General features: G+C 39.5%; 1 long non-coding RNA gene across 2 annotated transcripts in view; it reads right to left on the reverse strand.

The window, feature by feature from the left end:
* Positions 1-23,248, reverse strand: part of LOC128118287 (uncharacterized) — a 450,954-nt gene that overhangs the window by 28,501 nt on the left and 399,205 nt on the right. Inside the window, exon 4 of one of the 2 annotated variants that reach the window (XR_008221115.1) lies at positions 11,443-12,867. The exons of the other annotated variant lie outside the window; for it this stretch is intronic. This is a non-coding gene — a long non-coding RNA (uncharacterized LOC128118287). Of the gene's footprint in view, positions 1-11,442; positions 12,868-23,248 lie in introns of those variants that run through there. 2 annotated transcript variants of the gene reach the window in all.

Genomic DNA, 23,248 nt, shown 5'->3' on the forward strand with positions numbered 1-23,248 from the left:
GTGTTTGCAGATGTTATATTTGGTCTTTCTATTGGAAACAATAGAAAGTAGTTCCTATAGTTGGAGAACATCCTGCCTGCGACTCTGGTTTGTAAGGCAGACTATGATACACTGTGCTGACTGCCTGTGGAGGATTGAGAAGAGCCTGCTCTCTGTGTTGAGTAGGCTCTGCCAACTGGAGCCTTGGGGTTGCCTTTTTTTTTCAGACTTTGAAAGCTCTTCTCTTATTCTGCTTTAAAATACCTCAGACTGTTTACATTTCAGAATTAATGTTGGCTTTATATCCTACATATAAGTCTGAAATCATTTGAATTATATCTGAATTATATTGTGAGTTCACATACAGTCTTCTCTTGTTTCCACATACTTCAATGATTGCTTCAAGGATCCATTGTTGTGAACAAGAGGTTCTATTGTAAAATAAACGTAAGGCTAGGCAGTTAGTGGCCTTATTCACTATGAGCTACCAAGTTGAAATTCATCAATGGCCACTTGTCTATTTTTGTACTGGTCAATGTAATATTAGCCGCAGCCTACTGCTTTAGAAGAGACATCCTTTAACCCTGTTTCATGGACATCTAGACATAGCACCTATGGTATTCTTCATGATCTGAGGAAAGGAACATGGAGATGTGACCTTGAAGGGCAAAGGAGCAGTACTGGTGTCTACCTGGGTGAAGGAAGCTGGGTTCTTCTGCCCATCACTGTTGCCTAACAGCAAAAGCTGGGTTTGTTTGATTGACACAGAGGCAGATCATGTTGGGTCACCTCTGGGAGCAGTGTGGTCACCCAGACTCATACCTATCTTTAGCTCCGGAAAAATAACAATATCTATCTGTCTGTCGTAGTGTAACTTTCTCCAGCCCTACCCAGCCCCACAGTCCTGCAGCCACTTGTAAAATAATCATTCAGAGGCTTAATATTATTTATAAGCTGTATGGCCTATGGCAGGCTTCTTGCTAGCTAGCTCTTTCATCTTAAATTAACCCATTTCTATTAATCTATGTTTTGCCACATGGCCTGTGGCATTACTGTCTACTGGCATCTTGCTGCTCCTTGGGCAGCAGCTAGGTGTCTCTCCCTCCTCTCCTTTCTTCTCTCCATATCTCTGCTTGGATTTCCCACCTGCCTCTAAGCTGCCTTGCCATAGGCCAAAACAGCTTGCTTTATTAGCCAGTGGGAGCAACACATATTCACAGCATACAGAATGACATCCCATAGCTGTCTGTCTGTCTATCTATCTATCTATCTATCTATCTATCTATCATCTGCCTCTGGAAGCTCCCCTTCCTTTGCAGGTATTCCATAGATCAAGAGTCAAAAAATAAGTTATATATCGCTCCCCATTTCTTTTGTTAAAAGGAGTAAAACTATTGCTCAAGTCTTTCTCTTAGACTCGGGCCCTCCAGACACCTGTGCTCGTGTGGTGCTTCTGTGTGTTGAAAGCACCTGCTGCAATCACTGTGGACTCATTAGCCACCAGTTAGCCACTCACTAGCCACAGAACGACAAAGAGAACTATATCCTGAGAATCCACAGCATAGTTAGAACCATACCTTGTCACATTCATGTCATTTGACTGCGTGACCCTGCCTCTAGTTGGAGGTTTTCTGTTTGGCTGTAGCTGTGATGGCCCAGTTTTTGTGTCCCGTGTTTGTTTTTAGACATGAATGGACGTGCACCAGCTTTCTGTGGCAGACTTCCCCACAGCAGATAACGAGGAAATGATAACGCAGTCTGTGCACCTTATTTGTATACTGCTCATATCACACCTGTTGACAGTCCAGCAGCCAAAGTGAGTGGTAGACCCAAACTCCACTTCCCAGGGGACTGAGACTCTCTCGGGGCCAGGTGGGGTATGGGCAGTGAATGTCTGCTCCCCAGCAGTCCAAGCTCCTATGGAGGCCCCTGGCCCCCATCTCATGTTTAATATATGCATGGGCTATAATGTCCTGTGTACAAATAGGGAGATATTATATTTAATTAGAGAGATGAGTGCAATTAACATTCTTCTTGTGATTAATATTGATTTAAAGCAGAGACAACAAATTCAAGATAAATGACTAGCGAATTAATGACAACAGTTAGGAAGAGAATTAAGATGCCAACAATGTTCTTTCAAGATCAACACATGGGCCAGTCTGGTCAGTCTGGTTTTCTCTTTGGTTAAATTGTCTTTTATTAATTCACTGGGATTGGATTAGTCAAACAGTAGCACAGCATAATGATACAGCAATAAAATGCCTTTCCTATCAAATTTAGGCACCAATAGCCTGTCCTTTCCCAGAATATCATTCAACTTCTTTCTTTCATATTTAAATGCTTTTACTCTTTTTTTTTTTTTAAATTGAATATGTTCCTGATGTGTTTGGTATTTGATTGAGTTCATTGCCTGAGGGAAACAGATTATGAAAATAACACCTAGGTTGTAACATTTTAAATGGTGGCATGCAATTAATGTTTTCCATAAAACGTAACATGTGGATGATCAGGGTAGTGGAGAGGTCAGGAATTTGTAAGTTTCTCCCATGCACAACATCTAGATATAGAGGGAAGACATAATAAGAAGGATATATTCAAACACAAAGGGAAAAGAAAGTACTGCTCCTGGGTCCTAAATTATAGGCTATTTCTGGAGGATCAAAGTCCATCAGAAATGCAGCAGGAGAGACTTACAGTGGAATATAATAATGTGAGCTGCTCTTCAGAGGGGCTGTGAGAACCAGCAGGGACCTGGGTGGGGACCACATCATGAAGCTACTAGAAAAAATGATGTGGGTTATGAGTGTGTGTGTGTGTGTGTGTGTGTGTGTGCATGCACGTGCATGCGCATGCACGTGCATGTGGAGGGACAACTTGTAGAAGTCAGTTCTTTATTTCTATCAAGTGGGTCCTGAATTCAAGTCATCAAGATTGGTGGCAGGAACCTTTACTCAATAGGACATTTTGCCAAACTTCACTTAGCGATTTTTCAGTCCAGAAGATGATATTTGCATTTGAAAATGCAACTGGAGATAGTTGCACAGAGGAAATATCTTGTAAGAAAATCTGTCAAATGAGTGAACTCTGACTATAGAAGTCACAATTGAAGAAGAAAGTCAATTTGCACTATGTATCCTGACAATTTTTGTAAGTGTGGTTGCCTTTATAGACATCTCATGTGATTAAGAACACATAGGAGCTGAAAGATGAACAAAAATGAGTCATTAGTCAATTCTCTTGCCTCAGTCTCTCAATGCTGGGATGATGGGCATTGGTCACCACACCTGGCCAAGTTTCAATTTCTAATTACATTCACTATTTGTTGTGCACAAGTGTGTGCATTCGTGGTATGCATGTAAAGGCAAGAGTACAACTTGGGGAAACTGGCTTTCTTCTATTGCATGGGTTCCAGGGATCAAACTCAGGTCATCAGGCATGGCAGCAAACCCTTCAAAATTAAGCAATCCCTTTATTCTCACAAGTTTTTTTATTATTTTCACATCATATATACCCATCATATAATAATGCCCCATCATTATTTATTCAACATCTACTTTTTGCACATTAGATTTTTTTTATTGCCTTTGTCCAGTGGGAAGGGACAGTATAGACACAGTTCGATTCTGTACTCTATTCTGTTGCCTTGGCAAAATCAAATGGTTTTGATTATTTTCAGAGTAACTCTTAAGTCCATAAGTATAATTCTTCCAAGTTTATTTATCATCAGAATTTCTACAGGTAGCCTGTCTTGTCTCCTCACAATATAATTTAGTCTTGGAGCTGAATAGCATCTTTAAAATACTGGGTTTGTGTCAATTCTTTAGAATATGTTAGGTAATGAGCTGTTAAGTGAGAAGGGAAGACTGATCTCACAGATATCTGACACTGGATTAGTCTGAGTTCTAGACCAGCCTAAATTTGCTTTGTCTCCACCTTCTCAGGATAGAGGATTAAGCCCTTATGTGTAGCCTGCCCAGGAAGATGCTTAAACTGGAGGCTATGTCATTCCAAACCAGCAGGCATGCAAATAAAAGCAGAGAAACCAAACTGAGAAACATGAACAATCACAAGAGCACAACTCCTCTGGAACATTGCCACATCTCAGACCCTGAGCCAAAAGTACTGAAAAGGGTTCAATTCCTAGACCACAGGTTCATGTCTACTTCTAAAAATGATCAATGATTTCAATTAGTATAAAATAAATGAAGAGAAGAAATCAATTTAATATATATCCATGAAACAGAAATTCAACGATATGGATGGGAAATTAAGCAGTGAAAATGAACTATTGGCAAAATTGTTGAATAAGAAAACCAAGCAAGAAAAAATGAGGGGAGGGGAGCTTACAAGATGGCTTAGAGAGTCAAGGTGCTTGCTTCATAAGATGAGTGCCCTTAATTCCATCCCTAGAATCCATTAAAGGTGGAAAAGAAGAACCAATTCTGAAAGGTTGTCCTCAGGCCTCTACATATTCACCATGGAATGTGTATTCCCATTTGCCTACAGATAATATCAAGCAAAAGAAAGAATATTTGGAATGGAAGAGAAGGTTGAAGATATACTATTTTGTGACTTGAATAGCTTAAACACATAAATATGCATGGCTACTGTTTCTATGAACTCTAGGACATGATTAGGAAATAAAACTGCATATCCATGAGGCATAAAAAGTGGAAATAACTACTAAGGGTCCATGGGGTGATTAATCTTGATTGTAAAATTGATGGAATTTAGAATCATCATGTAATAAATCCCTGTGCATATCTGTGAAGGATTATCTAGATTAGGTTAAATAAGTTGGAAAGATATGTCCTAAAAATGGACATCATCATCCTGTGAGTTGGTTCCATACTGCATAAGGAGGAGAATGGGATGTGAGCATGCACATTCATCTCTCTCTGATTCCTGATTGCAGATGCAATGTGACCAGATGGTTCAAGTTCCCACTGCCATGACTTCCATTGTGATTAACTGTACCCTCAAACCATGGGCTAAAATATTTTCTTTCATAATCTTTTTTCTTTGATATTTTGTCATTGCAATAAGTAACTAAAAATCATAGAATACATGTTTAATAAAATGTACAACAGAGACATCCTCAAATCTGGGAAAACAAGCATATAGCCAAACATGAGAAGCATTTGGAATCCCAACTTAGATATGGCCAGAGAATACTGTAACACATTATAGTCAGAATGCTAAGATTCCAGAAGAAACAGTGTTAAAAGCTGTAAGAGTAAAATACCAACTCACTCACAGGTGCAAACTCTGCATACTAACAAAAGATCTGCCATTACTATATATGGAAAGGGTATCTTCTTCAATAGATAACAATAAATTTCAGGATAAGTGTAAACTAATAATATCTATGACCACCAATTGTGGATTGCTGAAAATAGTGAGAAGGATCCTATGCTAAGAGGAAGACAGAAAATGTCAATCACAAACACATAGAAAAGATTACATCAACTGGGAGGAATTGAAACAGCACTCAAACCAACCAACCAAACTGCAGGACTCATTAGACCTTTGTTTTAAACTCTCAATGTAAATGGTCAAGTCTGAATAGATTTAAAAAAATGAAGGCTGTAAAAGATGATCCAGGAGCTGCTAAGCCTGATGACTTGAATTCATCCCCTGAATCCATATGGTAAAAGGAGAGAACAGACTACTGCAAGTTGTGTATGCCCCCTGAATGATAAATACATGAGTAAACAAACTTCAAATAATCAAATATAATGATTATGACATAAGATGCAACCACTCATTCTCAACAGGAAACACACCTCACTGGCAAAGACATGCAGACTCCCAGTGAAAGGGCGGAAGTCAATACTTCAAGGAAATAGGACTCAGGTTTAAATAGAAGTATTCTGTGTTATTTCATAAAATAGGCTTTAAGCAAAAATTAATCAAAAATAGAGAAAGATGCTATATATTAATAAAAAAGAACCATCAGTCATGACTTTAAACATATAATATACCCAGCATAGTGACACCCAATTTCATAAAACAAACATTAATTTGGAGAAAGTTGCAGACAAGTTCATATATAGCAGTGATGGGTGGCTTTAACACTTGCCTTTCAATATATATTATCCAGAAAAAAAGATATTTTAGAGGTAAACTATACCCTAGGTTAAATTACTTAACAACTATCTATATAGTATTCCATCCTTTTGGAAGGAAATACACATTCCCTCTTAGCAATTCATGGAACTGTCTCTAAAGTAGATCCAATTGTAGCACAAGACAATCCTTCACAAATAGTTGAAAAACTTTCCTGCATCTTACCAGATCATAGGAAGCAACACTAAGAGAACATATGACATTTGGAAATTTCATGAGACACTCTTTAATGCACATCAAGTCATTGAAGAAATTAAGATGGGACCTAAAGCTTATTAGCATTGAGTAAAAATCAAAGCACATCCCCTCAGGACTTCTGGGATCTGGCAGAGATGATTCCGAGTGTTCACACTGAAAGAAAAGTAAGGGACCTTTCACATAACTTACTCATACACCTCACGGTCTTAGGAAAACAATAAGTTAAATCCCAAATGAGTAGATAAAAACAAATAGTAAATATCAAGAGAGACATTAAGAGACCAAGAGAAAATTAAACAACCAATGAAGCAAAGATACGATTGAAAACCTGAGAGCAAAAGTTTTAGTCCAACCAAAAGAACAAGAAAGAAAAAAGAGGCAAAGAGTGATAAGAGATAAAAGGGAGTCAGTGCAACAGATATCCATGAAATCCAGAGCATCAGGGGATGGTTTGAAAGTCTACCTTTCAAAAAGTCAGAAGAAATGGATGCATTTCTAGACTGAGATAGCATGACAACATTGAATTAAGAAGATACAACGAACGCAAACCTATCTAGAAAGGCAAAGAAGACTGAAGAGCTAAGAGAGCTTCCCCACAGGGAAAAGCCTGAGATAAGACAGATCCACTGCTCAACCCTTTCAGACATTTTGGCTCTTTGTACTTCCTCTGAGCAGAAAGGGAAGGACTGTACTATATTGGTCACTTTTCTCATCGCTGCAACCAGAGACTTGGCAAAAGCCACTTAAGGAAGATTTATTTTGGCTCAAGTTTCATGGCGGGACGTCACAGCAGTGGGAGCTGGAGCCAGATGCTCACATTGCATTTACATTCAGAGAGCAGCAAGAGAGGAATGCCGATGCCCAGCCACCTTTCTTCTTTTTATGCAGCCTGTGACTCAGGGTCTCGAATGATAACCCCATGTTGAGGGCCTGTCTTACCTCCTCAATTAACTTAATCTAGATAATCCTTCACAGGCATGCCCCGAGGCTTGTTTCCATGGCGATTCTCAATGCTGTCAAGTTGATAGTCCATATTAGCCATCATGTCTATCAGAGTCACTCCGTGAAGCCAGTATTACTCTGATACCAAAAATAAAGACCCATTTTTCTCAATGAACATAGACACAGACATCCTCAGTTAAATGCCTGTGAACTTAATAACACATTGTAAAAGCCATACACCATGGACAAATTAATGTTACTCCAGGAGGGCAGCGATAGTTCAGTGTATGCAAATCAACGGATGTATTACAATATACAAATAGATGAAGGGACAGGAATTACATAGTTTCAATAGAAAGAAAAAAAGGGGGGGGCTTTGACAAAGCTCAACATCCCTTCTTGATAAAAAACAAACAAAACCTTGTGGGGGGCCAGTCCCTGTGGTGGCCGGGTCCCAGAAAAGAAGTAAGGGGTTGGTGAGGGAAGGATGAGTGAGGTATGATGATTGAGAGAATCTTGCAATCTAGGAGCCTGACTGACTAGCAGCCAGAGTGCTTCTTTATTTATGCAGAGTTCGGTAAGCAGGGATAGATTCATATTGTTCCAAAACATAGATCATATAACTTTTGATTTTGGACATGTGTATAACTTTTTTCTCTTGCATACCTGGGGTGGTAGGTTTAGTCATCACTGATAAACTGACAGAACAGGGCTACCTTTTGCAATCATCCTCCCTCCAGTTGAGTCAACAGCGTTATCTTTTATAATCATCTTAACTCATCAACCCCATAACCCAATTTTTAAGAATCTAGAGGTGTGTGACAGCCTGTTCTTGTGGCTTCAAGGATGCTAGACAGAAAGACAATCTCTAAACCTGCCCTGGCAGATTGTCATGTCCTAAGCAGTGTCTTTTTAACTCTTGGTGGATAAAGTGCCCAAGAAAATCCTCAGGCCAAAGCTGTTGCAGTTATTATTCGAATTCTGGCATAAGACAATGCTTACATTTTATATCTTTATGGAATTTGTTTATATGTCTAATCCTGGCATTCTTTTGCTCCTTGGTCATAAGATACCACAATGGCCCTTGCATGAGCTAACTTTTCTAAGAAAGGGAGGTCCTGACATCTCATTCTTTTGTCATCTCTCTGTGCCGTTCTTTGTCCATTAATGCAAGTCTCTGTGTAGGGCAGAGTTAACTTCAGCCAATCTAACTTTGTTGCTGTATATGTCATGTAATCACCTGAGTGTATATTAGGAAAAGGCTTGTAATCTGATCTGGGGCCAACTCCTCTAGCCCACTGAATCTTAACCTTTTTAAGTTTACTTTGTTTTGATTATCTTGTCTCTGAGTAAGTACAAGGAAAGATGTTTCAAGAACATTTCACAGTCTCATAAAGAGACCTCTGGCTTCTTTCTGTGTGTCACAACCTCCAAGGCATAAGGAAGACCTTCAAGTAGATAAGGATATCTCCCTACAAGTGGGAGGAGTAGTATGTTCAGGACTTTCCTAGAGAAGCTTAGAAGCAGTACTGCTGGGAAAAGGCATAAATGATTCATAAGAAATTTTCCATCAATCCAATATCCTCAAAATGTACAAATGTAAAATGTCCTGATTTCCAAGCATGCAACATGTGGATATCAGAACCAAAAGTGGCATGGCAGCTATTATGTGGTTCAGCCTTGGTGCATCTCTGCCAAGCAGCTGTACTTGCTTTATGACTTTGGCTGTTCCCATCAAACATAGCTGTGCTAAAATCCCAAAGAAGTTAAGAACTGAAGTAATGGGATATTATGTCAAATGCAGTAAGGCTGCATTTGACAAACCTACAACCAACATCGCACTCACTGGGAAAGCATTTATTCCAAAGTTGTGAATGTGGAACAGAGTCTGCTTTCTTCACACTTGTTCCAATAGAGAACCTCAGTTTTTAGCCATAGCAATAAGAAAAGAGAAATAAGAAAGATATAATAGGAAAGAATAGGGCATATTGTTTATCACCCAACATCTACCCTTTAGAGATGATCCAATCATATACTTGGAAGACTGTAAATATTTCACCAGAAAATTCTTAGCTCTGAGAAAACACTTTCAGGAAAGTAGCAGGATACAGTAAGTAAAACATTCAAAAGTTACTTTTTCATAAACAATAAACTTTATGGAAAGAAATGATGAAAAAACCTAGCATTCAGAATAGCTTGATTATCTAGGAGTAAACCTGTTGAAGGAAGTGGGGGAATGCAACACAGAAACATTTCAAACATTGAAAAATTTAAGAAAAGGGTGGGAGGTGACAAGATTTCCCTACTGAAAGAATTAATAATGTGAAATGGCTATATTGCTAAAAATTCACAGATTCAACCAAGTTGTCATTTTTTTTTCGTGGAAGTAAAAGTATGAAATTGTTATAAATCAAAAAAGATGCCAAAAAATCAATGCTGTATTAAACACAACATGTGATTCTGCTTTAATTTTTTATAATTATGACTTCATTGTAAATTACTTGCAAGTAAAAATCATCACACAACAATATTAGCCAGACCCAAAGTCTGTATATCTATATCTTTCTACCTCTCTCTCTCTCTCTCTCTCTCTCTCTCTCTCTCTCTCTCTCTTTATATATGTATATAAATTGGATTTATATATATATCCAATGGGATTTTACATTTTCACGGTTAAATATTTTAATGCAGTTATACATTACCACACACATACTCACATCTACAAAATCCATAGCAGTGTTAAAACTAGGAAAACAATTAGCTTTATATCCTCTTTCATGACTCCTGTCTTCATTACCCACATTCAGTCCTTCTTCATCACCCAGTATTTACCCTTTCTTGTTCTTCTTTCTACATGTTATACTATATCCACATGTATGCTTGTTTGTTATCTTTTGATAACCCAAGCCATCACTCTATATATTTGGCATGATATAGATCTGCTTTCTATTTCTGAAATTAAGATGTTAATCTTTGGAACACCTATGCAAGAGAAAAGACAGTGGATATAACAATCTTTATTATTGCATTTAATCTTATACTCCAAAGTCATTTATTTGTATTAAATAATTTTTAAATAACAGTGCAGCAGAGCTTTCCAGCCTAGCTACTCTTTCTCTACGACTCTGAAATGTGGGGGTGGAAAGCGAGCTTGAAATTCTGCAGACTGCCCTGCTTCGGTCTGAGACTGACTGCATTCTTATTACATATGTGGTGTTTGTTTTGTCTGTGACTAATGTAGTTCAGTAGTGCTTGGCCTCTGGGTAAGAGGAAACTATCACATTAGCTTTGCCTATAAATTGGTACCACTGGGATAACAACTATGACTGTTACGGTGTGATTTTTCACAAGATGTTGTAGTCTGAGTATCACTTGGGCTACCTAGATTTATGTCAACTTTACACAACATAGCATCATCTGGGAAGAAGGAATAATTCATTGAGAAAATTCTTCCATAGGCTTGGCATCTAGACAAGTCTGTAGGGCATGTGCTTGATTGATGATTGAGAGGGTCCGGCTCACTGAGGGAGGTGCACTTCCTGGGAAGGTGGTCTAGGGTAGTCTAAGAAAGCAGGCTGAGAAAGTCATGAATGGGAAAACTAGTAAGCAGTGTTCCTCCATGGTCTTGGCTCCAGTTCCTGCTCCAGTTCCCCTTCATGAAAGACTGTGACTGGGGCATGGAAGCTGATACAAACCCTTTCCTTCCTAAGTTGCTTTGGATCATGTTGTTTTCTATGTTTGTTTGTCTGGGTTTTTTTGTTTTTTGTTTTGTTTTGTTTGTTTCATTGCAACAGAAACCCTCAGAATCCACTCATCAAGCCAGTAGCTCAGTGAGTATCTGCTGCAGTCTTTGCTATCTGGGTCAGTTACCCTCAACATTTGTGAGGGTGGTGGAGGTTTTGGTCCCTGTATGATACAGTTAATTTCTTAGTTAAAAAAAAAAATTCAATGAAACTTGGGCACAGTTGGCACCTGCGTTTCTAACCTTTCTGTCCTGTTGGTGCACATTAAAGGTTATAAAAGTGACATGCCACAGAAATGTAAGCGATACAATAGCATTCATCATTACTACTAGGGACACTCAGTATTAATTTGCCCTTATGTAAAGAATAAACATACATATATATATATATATATATATATATATATATATATATATATATATATACACACACACTTTGTGATGTGTCTATACTTAAATGAATTTAATTTTGATTAAATCAGATAAAAAGTTAATTACTTTGAATATTAAAAAAACTGATTGATGACTAAACTCTGGAGCAGGGCGTCTGTGTGTGTGTCTGTATGTGAGCGTGTGTGCATGTGTCTGTGTGTGTATGTACATGTGTGTGCATGTGCGCATGTGTATGTGTGTGTGTATGTCCACATGTATGTGGAAATCTGAGGTTGTTGTTGGTATTTGCCTTGGTTGCTCTCTTACCTATCTAGACAGAGCCTCTCACCTGAGCCCAGATCTCACCTATTTGGCCAGTCTAGCTAACCAGCTTACTAGCTGACTTGGGACCCTCTGACTATATGTCTTAAGAGCTGGGGTTATAGGTGGACCCTAGCCCCAGTCAGCCTTTGGAATCCTTTTGAGCCTCACAATGCACTATGTCCACAGCCCTCAGGGATGAGTCTATACAAACACAAGTTCTTGCAGAATAATGTGAAAGTATTTGTTTTCCATTTTTTCCGCAATCGCCCCATCTCCCTACACTGTGCAGGTTAATTTATTATTTAGGATTGTTTGAATTGATAGCTCAGTTGGCCTTCTGGATGGTTGAGCCTTGGTTAGTTCCAAGGATGGCCTTCAGTGCTGCTGGTAGCTGCTCAAATGCTCACGAGTCCTTCCAGATACTCTTTGCAAGCCCTGCCTTTTCAGTTCGTCGTCAAACAGACATGTTTAACTCAGTGTCTTTATGCAGCCCTCCAGTCTAAGTAATTCCAGATGCTGCTTTCTTCAATGACATCTAAGACATAGAAAACATTAAGGATCTGATTTAAGAAGTTTACCATCCATGTGTGGAGAGGTAGCAGCGAGTGTAACTAATTTTCCTTGCTGTAAGAACAGCACAAGCCATGGTGTGCGTGAACTTCACATATGATAAAGTTCTGACCACCGAGATTTGCTGGTTCCCGACCTAGCTAATATAAAGTGTATGGAACTGAGGTGCTAATTCAGTTAGAGACATCCCTCAGTCTGCAGCAGCAGGTGGTCCTAAGACACTGGCCCCCAGCAGACACTGAAACCTTGACTGCTCAGGTTCTTTATATAAAATGCGTATTTGCATATCACATACCTAGTCCTTCTGAGTTCTGCAATCATCTTGCAGTTACTTTTTGATATTTTACTGATTGAGTGAAAGTTCCATATAAATAGTTATTCTATTGTATTGTGTGGGAAGTAAAGACACTTGAGAGTCCATATATGTCCAGCATGATGACGCTGCTACACGCCTACTGCTCTGTATCAGTAGCAACCTCAGGAGATGCTCTGCTTGAGCCGGCTGAATCTGCAAATGCAGGACTAAGAAAACTGGAGTCAATTTTTTCCTGCTTCCAGCAAAGCCTTCATAGCTTGGTCCCTTAGCCTCCCTAGACATCCATTTGTTCCTGTAAAAAAAGAATGAACATGTTTGAGAAGATACTAATCCCAGATCTCTTTGAATTCAAGGAAAACCTCATCTACATAGTGAGTTCTAGACCAGCCAAGGCTACATAGTATGTCCCCCAAACTCAAAATTATGATAGAAATAATAATGATAATGATATATCTGAAAAAATCACAATTTTGAGCTATAAGTAGATGCTCAGGAAATAAAATGATAAGTCAACTGTGTGCATCTTCTGGAGCAGACAGCATTTCTTTGATAGACTAACAGTTGGTCTTGGAGGACCCACTCATTTCCATTCTGTCTCTGCAGTCTAGGCTCTAGCTGAACATAAAAGGGCCAGGGGAACAACAGGCTTCCTGCCCTTACATTTTTATAACTCCCCTCTGTGCTTTCAACAACCAGGAAACTTTGATCTATCAATCATCTGTCTGTCTGTCTGTCTGTCTATCTTCTATCTACTATTTATCATCTACTAATTCTTCTTGTATATCATCTATATATCCATGCACCTATCAATCATCTATCATCTACCTAACTACTATCTATAATCTATGTATCCATCAAAGTCTTAATAACCTATCATCTATTTATTACATATATCTGTAATCTATCACCAATCATACATTAATTAATCAATCTAACTTTCATGTATTTATCATTTATCCAACAATCCAGCTATCATATATTTATGACATATCATCTGTCTGTCTGTCTGTCTGTCATCTATCTCTACCTACCTAACTGTATTTTTTTTTTGCTGCTTTGACACAAGCTCTCACTATGTAGCACAAGCTGGCCTAGAACCTAGGATCCTACACCCTTAGGTTCCTGCACACTGAGGTTACAAGAGTGCAGCAACAACACACACACAACCTGGAAGTGTGTACTTTATACCCACTTGCTTTAAAATAGTCAATGACCTGTTTTTTACATAAATCCTAATTCTCTGTGTCCTGAGGTTTTTAGTGAAACAACCAAGGCAAGGGCATGTATTTGTAATACATTATGAATAATTCCACCCCTCTTATATAGCACAAGCATACAGGTGGAGTTACAAGAATATTTAGTTTTCATTTTTTTAAATCAAAATCTGTCATTAGAACCAGGTCTGGTGGCTCATGGCTAGAATATCAGCACTTGGAAAGCTGAACCAATGTATTCCTATGAGTTCAAGACCATCCTACACTACATAGTAAGGTTCAGCCAGTGCTACATGGCAAAACTCTGTCTCAAAAAAATACCTTTAGCTCTTGCTGGAATCTGAGTATTTCTCTCTCCGTATAAATAATACATTTTTATTTTTTATTTAAAAGGTGAAAATAGAATATTTTTCTTTAGCTGTTCTTTTATCTCTGACGGTAGCTTTCGGTTTCTTGAAACACATCTATTTCCAGCACGTGGGGCTACAGGGTGGAAGAGATAACTGTTTTGACATGCTTTCTCTCCAAACCTTCAAGTCAGGTCTTACGGAGAAGTCAGATGTGGTTTGATGGTGACAGAGTGGCAGACGCAGGTTTTTCTTGTATGGATTCCCCGGGTGTAGGCGACATTGACCTGTGCAGCAGAAGACGGGGGATTGCCTTGTGCGTTAGAGAACATTAGGACCCAAGGTCTCATCACATGAGGGATACTGTGCCTGAAGTTCTCATGGTCTTCTCTGAATATCACCTAGACCCTGCCAATCTGACAGGAGACATTTTCTCCATTGACAGTCGTCCCTCTTCTCGGGTGACTCCAGCAGCTAGCTTGGGTGAAGTTTGCAAAAGCCATGCTGCACACCACCAATCTGGAAAATTTGCTATGGTACAGGCTATTTGATGGTAAAGCCAGGGTTCTGCTGCCAGAAACTATATAAGAATATCATCATGATTCAGAGGGCAATGCTATGCATGTTGAATCTGGCCATGCTGAAATATTAAAGGTTGGATACAAGATAGCAAACAATATAACAAAAACTCATGTTCAGATACTCAGTCAGGCAGCAGTAGACATCTGTCCCCCAAAGAAAGGAAATGGTGAGAGCTATGGCTGAATCAGGTCATACCAGGTTCCAGTCCTGCTGTGCCAGGTGTGGGGAACATAGGAAAGGAGGCTCTTCATGTGTCGTGGTTTTCTTCACCTAAACTGGCTGCTTCTCCCCGTCCATCGCTGAGGTGATCCATCCCACATCATTTACACAGGAAGTGTCTCAGTGTGACCCTCCAAGTATCTCTTTAAGTTCCGTTATGTCACCACTCTATGTGAACTCCTATTCGTAATTATACTCATGATAATTTACAGTGCAGTTATTTGGATGTGTATGTCTATCATTCTTTTAAATCTAACTCGCCATAACAGCTAGTAAGTAGTTAATGTAAGGAGAGATGCGTGGCTTGTGTTTTGCACTTTCATTTTTGGCTTGAGCACAGGTAGTGTCTAACAAGATCACACACCACAACTTCTCACCAGACAGAGCAAACGCACTAGAGCGAGCCAGTCTCCTGAAAAGCGTCGTGTCTGGTTATAGGAAGATGGTTTTGTTCCTTCGACTCCAGTGCTGTGTTCAAATGCACTGACTAACCTTGATGATCACTTACTGGAAGGTCATTTGTCATCCTAATGTGTGCCAGGCACCTGCCTGTTGTGAATGAGACAGGCAAAAACAAAACCTTGGGGTAGGAGCAGATGTGTGGGTCTGTTGCTAGTGCTGTGGGTTGTGGAATTTTTAAGACAGATTGTAGCAGAAGTTTTTCCAGTCCCACCCAGCCCCACGATCCCATAGCCACTTATAAAATAATCACTCAGAGGCTTATATTAATTACTAACTGTATGGCCTATGGCAGGCTTCTTGTTAGCTTGCTCTTTCATCTTAAATTAACCCATTTTTTAAATCTATTTATTGCCATGTATTCCATGGCTTTACCTGTGTCCCATTACATGTTGCTCCTTGGATGGCAATTCAGCATCTCTCCCACTCTTCTTTCTCTTCACATTGTCTCTCTTGGATTTTCCCACCTAGCTCCATCCTGCCCTGCCATAGGTCAACACAGCTTTATTTACTAACCAATGGGAACAGCATATATTCATAGCATACAGAAAAACATCCCACAACAACAGATAATACAGAAGATGAAGTGAACGGCCATCCTTATTCTTACCTATAAGAAATCTCCATAGGTATAAGAGTGTACAAGCCATGTACAACCAAAATCTTTAAAACCTCTCAGAATAGAAGGCTTAGAAATGAAGACATCTGCCCTCAGGTTACCACATATTTGAATCCTAGGCATAACTGATGTTTTCATTGCTCATGACTGTTTCTAAAAAGCTGGATAGAATGCGTGTATTCAAACAGTCATTTGCAAATTTTCCATATCAGTATGTGCATATTCAACTGATTTTTAGGGCCTTATAATTCTGTAAATGTACCACAATCTGTATAACTGGGCGCCTATTGACGGATTCTTATTTGTCTCCTACCAAAAGATATTGATAACTCTATACTACATTGTAAGGTAGATATTACCAGTACAAAATATTAGAGAATAATATTAATAAATAAAAATATAATGCCCTACAATATACAGTCAATCGTTTAGTGATGTGGTGCCACATGGTACCCAACTGAAAGAGTAGCCCTGGGACACTTGGAAATGGCTAAGTTTTAAAATAATCTCTCTTTTTCGATGCAGGAATACAATTTATTCCTAAGAATCTTCCAAAAATAGACTCAGCATTCAAATAGTCCATACCCGAGAGACCCATGTCACAGCAAATGATCCATGTAGCTTGCTCACACCATGAAGTAATGACACCTTCTTTTGACCAACAATTGGGGGTATAACTCGAATGTCCTCTTGTCAGTGTCCGATGCCACCTATAGTTTTTGTGAACAGCAGCTAGCAAAGAGCCTGGGGGTGCCTCTGCACAGGATGCCTTCCTTTTGGAGGAGCTGTGAGGAGCCAAGCCGGTCTGTGAAATGTGTCTCACACCATCACAGTGACAAGGCTAGGACAGCATTCATCTGGAACAAGCCGCCAGATGCTGCCATGGTGTCCTGCCAATACGCTCACTTGGCCTGTCACGGCTGTCCTGACACAATGCTTGTTCTGTCGTGTAGCTGTCAAAGATACTGCTACAGTGGCAGACCCAGCGGGTGATGTGCTTGACTTTCTCTCTTTTGCAATCTCATAGGATCACAGATAAAGCAAAGGACTGACCAATAAATCAGCCTAAGTTTCTAATGAGTAAAATTCCAGAGTGTACGAACCCATTCTGTTTAAAAGAATATGACAGAGAGATGATTTGTAGAAGATAGAGAGCAAGACAGACCCCACCTCATTCATACTCAGGTGCCCTGCCCTGGGTCCCCCCTTCCCTCTCTTTCTCACCCTCTATGTCTCTCTGTCTCTCTTCCTTGCTCTGTGTGTGTCTGCCTCTGTGTCTCTGTATGTCTTACCTTTGTCTCTCTGTCTCTGTCTTTCCATGTGCCTGTCTCTCAGTCTCTCTTCTGTGTCTCACTCTGTATCTCTGTCTTTCTGTCTCTCTGTCTCACCCTCTGTGTCTCTATCTCTGTGTCTCTCACCCTCTGTCTCTCTGTTTCTCAGGAGACTAAAAGATTGCTGCCTGTTCTGAGCCCTAAGTGTTTCTGGCTGAACATTTCTTTAAATGTTGAAGTAATGTTCTCTTGAGTTGAACACTTTAAGGCTCCAACAGATCAATGTGTGGACACAGCTGAACTAACCTGCCTTAAGTGTGACAGGCAGAGACCACAGGGGTGGAAGCTGGTGTCTCCTCAGAATGATGCAGCCTCTTGGCATCAGAAAGTTACCTTCTCAAGAATCAAGCCCACTCTTTTGGCAGTCAGACTCTTTAAAAAAATGTTTTAATTTGAAATGGTGTAAAGCCAGAAGCAGTTGCCACAATAGTGGCATTCTACCATTCCATTAGTCCAGCTTCCTTCAGGGTACACCTTATTCAAAGTGCACCCTTGGACCTGGATTTTCTGATCAAATATTAATTGATCAGCCTGGACATGACAAATTGTACATCTCCAGGGAGGAATATTGCACACAGTGCTCCTGATCTCAAACCTTGCTGAACGTAGAATTTTCTCCACTATTACAATGTCCACATTTGAAGAATATTCAACAATATTCAATAATTTTCTAAACTCTTTGAAGGCATTATTGGTTTGCTTGAAATTAACTTGATCTGTAGCTGATTCAGTAGATATTAATGTAGTCACAGAACTATGCATTATCAACACCATCAAATTTTGAAAGTTTTTTCCTAAAAAACAAAACAAAACTGATTTTACTGTTATGCAGGGTGTGCTGCTTTACTGGTCATCATCTGGTAGGAATGTGGGTTATTTCTATTATCTTATTATTAGGAAAATTCCTGGTATGAAAAATTGTGTTCAGGTTTCTGTGTGGTCAGATTGCCTGTTCACCATGTGGGCCCACATCCTGCTGAGCACTGGGCCATAACCAGAAACTTTCCTGTGTCCTACCCGGCCTGCAGCAGATTATAAAACAATCACTCAGAGACTCAATATTAACTACAAACTGTTTGGTCTATGGCTTAGGCTTATTGCTAGCTAGCTATTACATCTTAAATTAACTCATTTCTATTCATCTGTGCATTGCCATGTGTCTCATAGTTTTAAGTGTGTTCTATTACATCTTGCTCCCCCAGCGGCTCCCAGTGGCTCCCTGACTCCTTCTTCCTCCTGTAACTTTGCTTGGATTCCCCACCTGGCTATAACCTGTCTTGCCATAGACCAGAGCAGCTTTTTTATTAACCAATGGTAGCAACACATGTTCACAGCATATAGAGAATCATCCCACAGCACTGGACTCTAGGCTATTGTACATGGATATTTCCATTTCTTGGTTATAAATAGCAGAAGAGCAATTTCTGAGTTATAGTTGTCGATTGGCCTGTATGAGTCATCAATGTTTTTCAAGACAACTTCAATTTTCATTTTCCCCATATTGCCTCCCCAGCAAAATTTGAAAATTTCAGTACAAAATTTTCATGTTTTCTTATCTTTTATGGATTTCCTGGTATCTCCTTGTGGATTTCATTTCCAAGATGAGTTGAGTTGCTTCATTTTCTGATATGGGTGCCTAGTGTGGCCCATCTTCTTAGCTCAGTGAAGTACCCCTCAGTCCCTGGCTGTAGATTTTTATTTTTACATTTAAGAAGTACTTTCTGCCTTATGGAAATGGTGTTCATATATGTAACTTTTCTCATGTTTTCCTCTGGTCTCTAGCCTTCCCTTACATTTTTCTAACAGTCTTTCAATGGGAAAAATGATTTCAATTCTAGTGAGCACCTATGGAAAAATTAGTTTTAAAGGATGGTTCTCTTGGTAATCAGGAGCTCTGTCAAAATATGGAGTTTAATATCTATCAGATGGTAAATGGGGAAACCTATTATGGTATGTCTATATAATAGCGTATAATTTACCAGTAAGATAGAGATGACCACCACTGTGTCAAAAACAGAGCTGAATATCGGACATGTTGTGCTAGATACAAGGCCCCAGGGAAAAAGTGAGTAGTAAGTTATGTTGATATGAAGATACAGGAACGTCAGGAGGCCTGGGGCTGGAATGGCATCATGGATATTTTGGGAATAGATAGATGGGAATATGTTGAGAAGATTGAGTTGTTCTAAGACTAGACTGAGGTAAAAAAGCAGCATAATAATGTAACATTTTTGAGATATGAGCATAACAAGGTAACATTTTGGCTCATACATTATACATGGTGAATTGTATATAGTTTGTTGATTGTTCTTTAGTCACCAAAAGTTAGACCAGTTATTATAATTCTGTTCCTCTCTCATCTCCACAAAAGAAAACAAAACATCAGAATTCATGAAAAGGAAATGAAGTCAGAAAATGACTTAGCACATTTGTGTGTTTCTACAGACAGGAATTCAGGGTGGTTCTGGAGAAAAGCACATGCTGTCTTGGTCAGGGTCAGGTCTAGCATGTGGAGTGGACAAATATGAAATGCCCAGTGGTCGGGAACCAGAAACCCCCGGGTCTGAGCTACAGCACAGCTGGTGATGTGGGCAGGCAGGACTCTGGTCATAAAAGGCCACAGTATTGGGAAGTAGGGCACAAAAGCAGCCAAAGCCAGAATAAAGAGGCTGAGAGCCAAGGGTGACGGCTGCCTCTAGAAGTTGGAATAACTGAGGAAACTTCTCTGTGAGAACCTTCCAAAAGCAGGCAGACCGGCCACAGCCTTGACATTGTGAAATCCACTGTAGAGTTCAGACATCAGGAACCGCTGGATAGTAAACTGGTGTCTTTTTAATCTACTAAGGTTTTATAATTGATTTTATTAGCCATGGGAAATGGATGCAGGCTCTCCCTGATCTGTTCTCACTGAAAGTTTCACATCTACAACACACTGGGGACAGTGGGGACTGATTTCTCACTGCTGTGTTTGTTCACGAGGCCATTTCACTGCATGAGCAGAAGTGATTTGTATTGACAACATTGCTTTCTCTTATACTGAAAGATGATATTTAATTATCCACGTAATTAAAGTATCTAGCAGTCAGCTCAGCACTGCCTAGCATAAGCTCATACATTTTCTTTTCTAAATAAATCATGAAGATATCACAAAGTTGATATCATGTGTTTTCTTTTTTTCATCTTGAGATATTAATCACTGAAGACAAAATTCCCAACAGCACATGGGAGAGGCACGGTGCTTTCATACTTCTGTGCGATTGTGCAGATGTAGGGATGGGCAGGTCTTGTCTCACCCTTTTACTTTCCAGACCACACTAATAGATTGGCCTGGAGCATGCGTAGTGTGTGCCTCAGAACTGGTTCTGTTTTCCTCTACTGTATTGCTTTTCCTGGCCTCAAAACAGAGAAATTGTTTCTTTATCTCACATTATACTTTCTATCTCAGATCATAGAAAACTTAGAATGCACAACATTTACTAAATAACATTAATTTTAGCCTTAGGGATGAATAAAATACAGGAATACAATTTAGTACATTTGGTATTTTTAATGTTAATCAGAGCACTTGGTATATAACATGTGAGGAAACCTTGACCTAAGTGTGGCAAGGCAGCATATCCATACACCTTTACCATGGCTTATATACGTGAGTTCTGGCTTTGTCTGACTAGTATGTCTGAGGTTATGCTTTTAGACAATGAGGAAATCCTACTATAGTCCAGCACTGTAGTTTTGGTCAAATTACCAAACCTGTCTTCACATAGATTTCTACATCTTAAACAAACAAACAAACAAACAAACAAAAAACTAAGACAGTCATGGCTTCTGTCTTGTGAAGCCATTTTGGATATCATATATAGCACTGTTAATAAATCCCTTAGCATAAATATGTAACTTGTGGTTTGTCTTAAGTTAGCTAAAATTATAATCACACTCTACACTCAAGTTATCCATTGTTAACAAATGTAGATGTGTTCTGGTGTTCTCAAATACCAATACGAAGCGGTAAAATGATGCCTATCACTTTGTACACTAGAAATGTATTTGAAAGCAACAGGAATGAGTCATGAATAATTTAACATGAAAAATAGATTAAAAGGATACCAAACAACTCACGGAAACCCTGGGAATCCAGAGAACAAGCTACAGAAAGCATACAGGCAGAAATGATAGTCTACTGGCTAGCCCACAAGATACCACAACTGAGGATGGATAGAACACTGATATCTAAACACACGCTGTCCACAATAGGACAGTAGAGACAATCCTGTCATCAGTTCTGGAACAGGAAGAGGGACACTTGTGAACACCATTCCCAAGGCCTCAGGTCACAGGTTGACGGTTCCGAGTGTAGGTTGGGGAATCCAGGTTGCCATACCTGCGTTACCTCAGAGGGGAGACCACGCCCAATCTTAATTTCCAGGGGAGGAGAAACCCTGTGTCTTATGCTGGGACCTTCTTCATTGGAGAGGAAAAGCTAAGGCTGACCAGATCTAAAAATGCAAAAATCCCTCCATGATGTAATATGTAATAAAATAGACAATCCGTGGGACTTCAAGGAGTACAAAAGTTTAATGATACAGCATTTGAATTTAAATATGTGTCGGGCTTAACATCTATAAAACATCTCCATCAGAAACCCTCATCTTCCGAAGAGTGGGCCCGTTTCCTCCTTCCCCTCTGTCCTCTTGGGTGACAGCTGGTGTCTTGGGCTCTTGTAGCGGCATGGCCACGCTGCCTCCTGGGGGAAGTTGAGTCTGAAGAGCAGTGGGGCTGGGCTGTGTGGCCTGGCAGGCACTGGTATCAGTATGGACACAGCTGTCTGCTGAGATGGAATCCTGAGGCTTCTATGATTGGAGTCTGCTGTGACATTCTCCCTCTGTCTAGAGTCAAATCATCTCTAGATTGCACTCAACCTTGAGCAAGCTCCACCCATGTTTGCTTGCTAAGGACTACACTGCACTTCCCCCTCAGCCAATGGTGACTGAACACAGCCTTTGTTTCCATAACTTCTTCATGCAGTCCTTTGAACTTTGTCTCCTGGCTTTTGTATTTTCCAAGAACACCCTTTCAATGCTGCTCAGAAAAAATAATGTGGGCTGAACACAGCGGAATGAATATGAAACCCTTGACACAAAAGATCTCTCTTGAGTGTTTGCACAAGTAGGGTAGAGAATTCTACTGTGGGCGCCATAAAAAGCCAAGATTCTCATTATGGGATGGCATTGTCATTCACTATGACAATCAGAAACACCATATTTAAATATGTATGACTATGTGTGCATATAAATATTCATATTTGTACAGTTTATTAGTTATACCCTGTGTCACTAAGCCCAGAAGTATGGTAATAAAATTTACAATACCCGTGCCTCATTTCAATATTTGAAATACTTAAAGTCTTTATGAAATACCTGGTAACTAGTAATGTTAATATAAAATTCCCATGCTAGAGTAGTGAACTTTAAATATTTATATGAAATATAAAAGTTATTTTACTACATGTATTCTTATACATCTGTTTTCTGATCCATAAAAATGGCAAAAATGTGAGATGTTAAGAATGGTGAATTACATTAATCTCTAGAGAGTCAAGACATCAGGCATGGCTTAAAGGCTCTTATATAACATCTTGTCCATAAATAAAACTCGCTTATTCAGTCATGGGTCTATAGGCTACGGAAGAGGCTGCTGGAAACTGCTCTTTACCCAGGTGTTTATCAGTTTCTCATGGTTTCAAGTGGATTTCTGAAACAAATACACGAAACAAGAGGTGAATGAAAATTCCTATATAGAATGAAGAACCAGAGTAAGGACACTGTCCTTATAGAGAACCCTCCCACAGTGGACACATCCAGAATAAAACAGGAAATGTCTTGGCTGCACACCAACTTGAAAAAAC

Source organism: Peromyscus californicus, unplaced genomic scaffold (assembly GCF_007827085.1).
Source record: "Peromyscus californicus insignis strain IS unplaced genomic scaffold, ASM782708v3 Scaffold_22__1_contigs__length_63687245, whole genome shotgun sequence".
Taxonomy (NCBI): Eukaryota; Metazoa; Chordata; class Mammalia; order Rodentia; family Cricetidae; genus Peromyscus; species Peromyscus californicus.